The sequence below is a fragment of the Papio anubis genome, chromosome 9 (assembly GCF_008728515.1).
Source record: "Papio anubis isolate 15944 chromosome 9, Panubis1.0, whole genome shotgun sequence".
NCBI classification, from domain to species: domain Eukaryota; kingdom Metazoa; phylum Chordata; class Mammalia; order Primates; family Cercopithecidae; genus Papio; species Papio anubis.
The window spans coordinates 25,092,397-25,099,429 of NC_044984.1; positions in this window are offsets into that span (position 1 = coordinate 25,092,397).

Here is a 7,033-nt window from a genome sequence, read left to right on the forward strand (position 1 = left end):
TTGCCACTCTGTATCCATCCTAGAAGTCAAGGTTGTAATTGCTCCCAAGGCAAAGAGAGTCTGGCTGGAAAAAGTCTTGTAAAACGTACCTGGAATGCTGATTCTTACTTTATATCTACCAATAGCAACTAAAGTTTGTCCTGGAGAATGGGATGCACATGTACTCAGTCATATTCTCTATTTCATTAAAAAGAAAACAGACAGCCTTTTCCATTTCAGATCAGAACCCAAGGACTCCCTCTTACCAACTCCGAGGCAATTTAAATAGTTGATTCTACTGTAAAATACAGTGGTTCTTTTTATGTTCTTAGTAAAGCCCAGGACACACAAGCCCAGGACACACTCTCTTTTCTGGACTTTCTTTTCTTTTTCTTTTCTTTTTTTTTTTTTTTTTAAATTATACTTTAAGTTCTGGGGTACATGTGCAGAATGTTCAGGTTTGTTATATAGGTATACAGATGCTATGGTGGTTTGCTGCACCCATCAACCCGTCATCTACATTAGGTATTTCTCCTAATGCTATCCCTCCCCTAGCCCCCCACTCCCCAACAGGCCCTGGTGTGTGTTCCCCTCCCTGTGTCCATGTGTTCTCATTGTTCACCTCCCACTTATGAACGAGAACATGCAGTGTTTGGTTTTCTGTTCCTGTGTTAGTTTGCTGAGAATGATGGTTTCCAGCTACATCCATGTCCCTGCAAAGGACATGAACTCATCCTTTTTAATGGCTGCATAGTATTCCATGGTGTATATGTGCCACATTTGCTTTATCTAGTCTGTCATTGATGGGCATTTGGGTTGGTTCCAAGTCTTTGCTATTGTGAATAGTGCTGCAATAAACATACGTGTGCGCGTGTCTTTATAGTAGAATGATTTATAATCCTTTGGGTATATACCCAGTAATGGGATTGCTTGGTGAAATGATATTTCTGGTTCTAGATCCTTGGGGAGTTGACACACTGCCTTCCACAATGGTGAAGTAATTTACACTCCCACCAACAGTGTAAACACGTTCCTATTTCTCCACATCCTTTCCAGCACCTGTTGTTTCCTGACTTTTTAATGATCACCATTCTAACTGGTGTAAGATGGTTTCTCATTGTTGTTTTGATTTGCATGATGAGCTTTTCTTCATATGTTTTTTGGCCGTATAAATTGACAAATGGGATCTAATTAGACTAAAAAGCATCTGCACAGCAAAAGAAACTATCAGTACAGTGAACGGGCAACCTACAGAATGGGAGAAAATTTTTCAATCTATCCATCTGACAAAGGGCTAATATCCAGAATCTACAAGGAACTTAAACATATAATTTACAAGAAAGAAACAACCCCATCAAAAAGTGGACAAAGGATATGAACAGACACTTCTCAATGATCCGGACTTTCTATCATTCGTGTTAAGGTAGTAGGGCCTTGAGTTGCAAGTCTGGCTGCCACTTACTGCTGTGTGACTTTGGACAAAGCATTCCATCTGTAGTTTCCTCATGTGTACAGTGGAGAAAAATATAACTACCTCACAACATCATGGGGAAGGTTAAATGAAGCAGCACTTACCAAAGCAACTGGCTTCTAGATGGTGCTTAATACACATTTGGTTTCTTCCTACCTTAGCCCAGTTCCACATAGCCTGGGACTGGTCTCCTCGTTGCTGCAGGCTCCTGTCCTCACATCAAAGTAGAAAAGGAGCTCTGCTTTGCTGTCCGTGACTTCCTTTTTGTAAACCAGAAACATGAAATGGGCCTCAAACAGAAATCCTGCTTTTAAAATAAGATAGCACCAACTTTTGAAGATAGACATACAGCACACAAAATTATGTACTGGTTGGATCCCTTTGTTGTTTTACATATTTGGATGTGCCTTGAATGTGACTGTCTTCTCTCAGTTCTTCTCCCAGGAAGAAGTAGAACTGGAGATATTTCTCCTGTGTTTCGTATAACTTCTAACTTAATGTAATAGAAGCATATTGTACCCCAACTTTTAGAAACCAATCTTTTGTACACTATCAGTCCACCATATATTAGGTTATAATGTACAATTCCTCATTTATTTTAAAAGCAACCATCAAGCACCTTTGGTATGCTTGACCCTGCGGGCCACTGATTCTGATTTAAGAATCATACAAGGTTTACTTTGAGCACAATCAGAAAATGCCAAATTGAGCTTCATTCTGCAAACTGGATATGAAAACATTAACACGAACCTTCAAATTTGTGGCAGATTTAGTTATTGAAGTTAAACAGCCATTAATTGACTTTTTCCCTTGATGGAGCCTATCTGTCTTAATAGGTCATGATATGTTATTTTATTTTTCACTTAGCACACTCATATATTTTATAAGTTAGCCTTTGTAAAGTATAAGACTAATATTAGATATTATATTTTTTAAAATTCAGATTGTAAGTGAAAATAAAACCAATATATGGGGATGCCAGCTCAGAGACAACAACTCATTATATCCAGCAAACATTTATTTATATATGTTTATTGATCCCTTCCACAGCATGGGTACTTAAAGGAAGTTTTTTTGTTGTTGTTTGAGGGTATCATTGGACAGGTCCTTTAATCAAAGGGATGGGGGAGATATATTCATGTCTACATGAATATAGTATAACATATTATTAAAACATACTACAACAGTAATACTAAAACACTGATTTTATCTGAGACATGAAGTCTTCTGTTTAACAAGACTCTCTGACTGAGGGATGAGGAAGCCTGGAGTCACTTTTGTGGGATGTGGGCTGGTCCTTCCTCTCCCACAGGAAAGCCTGCTGGAGAGGAAGGCAGGGCCCCAAATGGGACCGAGACCCACCTTGCTGCCAGGAATTGTGAAGGACACTTAGACGACACCCAATAAGGCAACTGAACAAGGAGAGGTCAGTGGGCGCTTTAGAGACACCAAATCTGGAGACTTTGAACGGCACCTCTTTCTAGGCAGGGTGCCTTGTTTCCTTTGTCTGACTTCCTACCGAGCCCTTTCCCCCCAGAAATTCTCATGTGTTATCCTCGCTTGGCCAGGTGTGATTGTAGAGAGCAGGAGGAGGACTCTCAAGGACCACAGGGGACAGTGGCACTGTGACCAGAGAAGATGAGAGTAATCTTGTGAAATCCACCCCCAAGTGGTCTCTCTACGTTTTCCTAGACACGTGTTTGTGAGAGCACTGGTTACCCCGGGAGGGCCTGAAAGTGGTGCGCCAGCCCTAGTGAATTATCATAAGCAGAGGAAGCAGAATCTGAAAATTATGCGATTAAAGCTGTCACTAACCTCAGTGGATTAGTCTTCATTCTTTCACTCAGGTATTCTTACAAAATAGATAATGTTCCTTCCTCAGATACCTTTGCCGGCAAGAGTAGACTTACTTTTTAATTAATTTTTCCCTAGATTGCAACAAAGTGACAAAAGGATGGTTACAAAATTGCAAAAGAAGAGATCGCTGCTTCATTTTAATATGGGGAAGCTTAGGACTTGGGACATTGAGCGTGGCTATTTAACCAATGGCAGAGAACGTGCACTCAGGCAAATGCAGGGAGGAGCAACATCATGAGTGTACTTGGTGGCTGGACAAGGTGCCCACAAGTGAAAACCTGGATTCCATTTGGCCTGGCTTGAATTAGAGTAAAAGCAATGCTCCTGGTGCAACTCACACCCACCCATAACCAGATTTTAACATTGTTCCAGACACTCCGGGAGAAACGATTAGAAAGGCTCCCTCCACCTGATTCATCTCTCTGTCCCCTCCTAGGCTCCCTCTGCTCCTCCAGATAAGAAACGTCCTCCCCCAACCTTATTCCACAGCAAAATCTGCCCCTCCTTCATTTCCTGTCCCATTTCTATGGGACTCTATTAAGATATTATTGACTCAAGTGCTAATGCTGAATACAGAGATTTCTTCATAAATATGGTTTTCATTTTAACAGGCTATTTCTAACAATCAGAAAAACTTTCAGATCCAGAGAAACGCGGCACCCTGCCAAGGAGTGGAGACCCACCCAGTCATCCTTCAAACTCATCATGTAGGTGGCCACCCACTCTGTCTGACCAGAATTATCAGACTTTCAGAGCCCGTGGGACTTGGAGAACATCGACCATCAGCCCCAGCCCTGGCTGTGGCTTGGAAACCTGTGTGGATCTGTGGCTAAACAGGTTGCTGGTTACATCTGAACAGCTCTGTGCTCAGACGGGTGGAAGGGAGGTATCCAGAAGAAGCCGGCAGGAAAGGATTTTTCCTCCCATGATTTCAGAGGACATTTTATTGTGGAAGACAGGATGAGTGAAAGGGAAGAATTCATGCAGAACCTCTTTGCTCCCAGGGCCCGGCTCCGTAAGCATTCCTTGTGACAACTCATCAAGGTTGACTGGCTTTGCTCAGACCCCTGGGCTTCTCTATTCATTCTACACAGAACACCCTCAGACACTGGCTGGGCTTCACAGCGCTGCCCAGCGGAGGACATGTCAGCCAATCAGCAGGAAAGATGCTCATTTTTTGTTGAAAAAGTCCCAAATTGTAACTTAACAGGGTGATCTCTCTCTCTCTCTCTTTTTTTTTTTTTTAAATTTCCAGAATGTGTTTTTCCCCTAGAGTCCTTGAGCACAGACCTGCGGTTTTCTCTCTCCTGGTTTTACAGTCTATCTGCCTCAAGCCAAGAGACTTGGCTCTGCTCCCCCCTGACTCAGAGTCTCGGCTGGTAGCTGAACCCAGGAAGCCCTGGCCCCACGTCTCTCCCTGGAACCACCAGACCACACAGCCTCCTGTGCTCAACCCTTTGGCTGGGTGTCCTGCCTCCTCTTTGTTTGGAAAGAGATGTCTTACGTAACTCCACAACCTACTAAAGGCTCCATTGTCTTCCACTTGGGAGAGCTCAAAATAACCCATTAGTGACTTATGACTTATCACAGAGAGAATCTATTGCCCACATATCCACAGCCCCCGTGGAGCTAGCCTCACCTATCTTACTTAGATCAATAATCAACAATGAGACTTAATGACTTGTGGTCTTTGGGAAATTATAAGTTCAGTACAAGGTGCAGGAAATACAAAGGCTAGTTCATCTATAGGTCACGGTACTTTGCCCAAGCAGCACATGAAAGTCATTTGTAATTCAAGATTGAGACAGGCATAAACAATTCTGATCTGATTATTCTTTTACTAATCTGATTTTGATAAACAGCTGATGAAAATGGAAGGTGTCTGGTCATCAGAGGAGAGATACCCAGGCAGTGAAATAAGTTTCCCTTATCTCACTGGACAGGGATTTATTTCAAGGCTCCTATTAATAGCCCGTAATGCCAAGAACTGTGATTGCTGCCCCAGACTGCAAGAGCCTTCTGAGCAAAATGACAGAAACCCATTGGGTAGGGCGTTCTCCTTCATTTTTATTTTCTATAAGTCTTTGATTAGCCCTGTTGGGAATTCTAGTAATTATTTTAAGCTGGCACCTTTAGAGAAAAAAAATATCTCTTAGGATTTAATTAAAAATGAAAAGAACCTCTGCATGATGTTGCCAAAGAGCTCTCACTGTTTAAGGCAGGGGTGTAGACCAGGAAGAATAAAACACTCTGCATTAGGTGACATTTCCATCTGTTTCTGCTGCCAGAGCAGCCCTGGGGAGAGGAGCAGGAGAAAGAGAGGGGACAGCCTGCTCCAGCCTGCTCTCTCCTCCCCATGGACCTCATGGTCTTTCAAGGATCCTGCAAGTCCTTTGCTTCTTTCTTTCTGCAGCAGACATTTTCTCATCTGGGACCAGCTACGTGACTCCTTTCAGGTGGAGGCACATTTCTTTCCCTGTTCAGTGACATGTGAGTCCTCGACAAGCTTTCAGAAGGGATTCCTGAACTTGGTGAGGTACAGGCATCTCCAGCTGACTTGTGGAGTATCCCTGGGCAGCACGCAGAAGGAGAGGTGAGAGGCTGCCAACCCATGCTGTGGCTGTCCCTCCCACCTCCCTTAAAGCCAGTCCATCAGGTTCACTGCATGGATCTTTGGACGGCAGTTGCCAAACTGAGAGTTCCAGAAATTGTGCTATACTCAGTTTTGTGTATACATGTGGTTCAGGTCTCATCATCTTCAGCTCATCACATTTCAAAATGCTGACAGTAGAAAGGGTTTTTCATTCTGGCCTTAAGAGAGATTTCCTCAAGGATCATTGAAGACACCCCTTCAGTCTTCAGGCCCAAGCTTCTTGAAGGAGCTACTTGCCTACTTTACAGGGTAAAATTTTAGAACACATAATTTGAAAACTCCACTAACTTTAATGTGAAAAAAAATCAACTCCTTTTGATTTATTATCCCCAGGAGACAAGGTGAAGTTCAAGTCTACCTCAGATAAGAAAATGAAATTGCTTCTGCTTTATGTGAATACAATCTGCATCCAAACTGGGTGGGGCTACCTATACTGCAAGGACAAGAACTCAAAAGGCAGTGCTCAAAATGCTCATGGAAGTGTTATTACAAATCCATTTTCTTTTTCAACACTAACTGACTAGGAAGAATTTAGAATAGACATTAGGATAAAATTCCTAACTATGAATCTGTAAGAGATGGAAGAAATTACCAAGGGATCTTTGTATAATCCCTATTTATGCAGTATATTAAGTAAATCTTCTCTGAAGATTATTAATAAAATAGTATAACACTCTCTTTCTAGAGTGTCTTCATTCAAATGCTACCCAAAAATTATAAGGAAAAAGAATTTTCCAACTGGAAATTATGGGAATTTACCAAGCCAATAGAGAGTTCTAATAGAGTCATTTTCCCTTCTTATTTGTCCCCTGGCCTCTTCTGGCTCTAAAAATTACTTCTAGTTTAGGGAATTTTAGAGACAAGATAAAAAATGGGAAGTTTAAGGACTGAAGCAAGGAGTGGAATTGAAATATCAATACATTATCACTTCAAGATCACAATAACAATAAAACTTAAAGCAAAAAACTCCTTAAGAATAGTCTACATATTTTAAGTACATGAAAATAACATGCAAACCATGATCTTTAACTAGACTTGGGAAATCCCACAAAATATTTTAAAGAGCCCTTGAA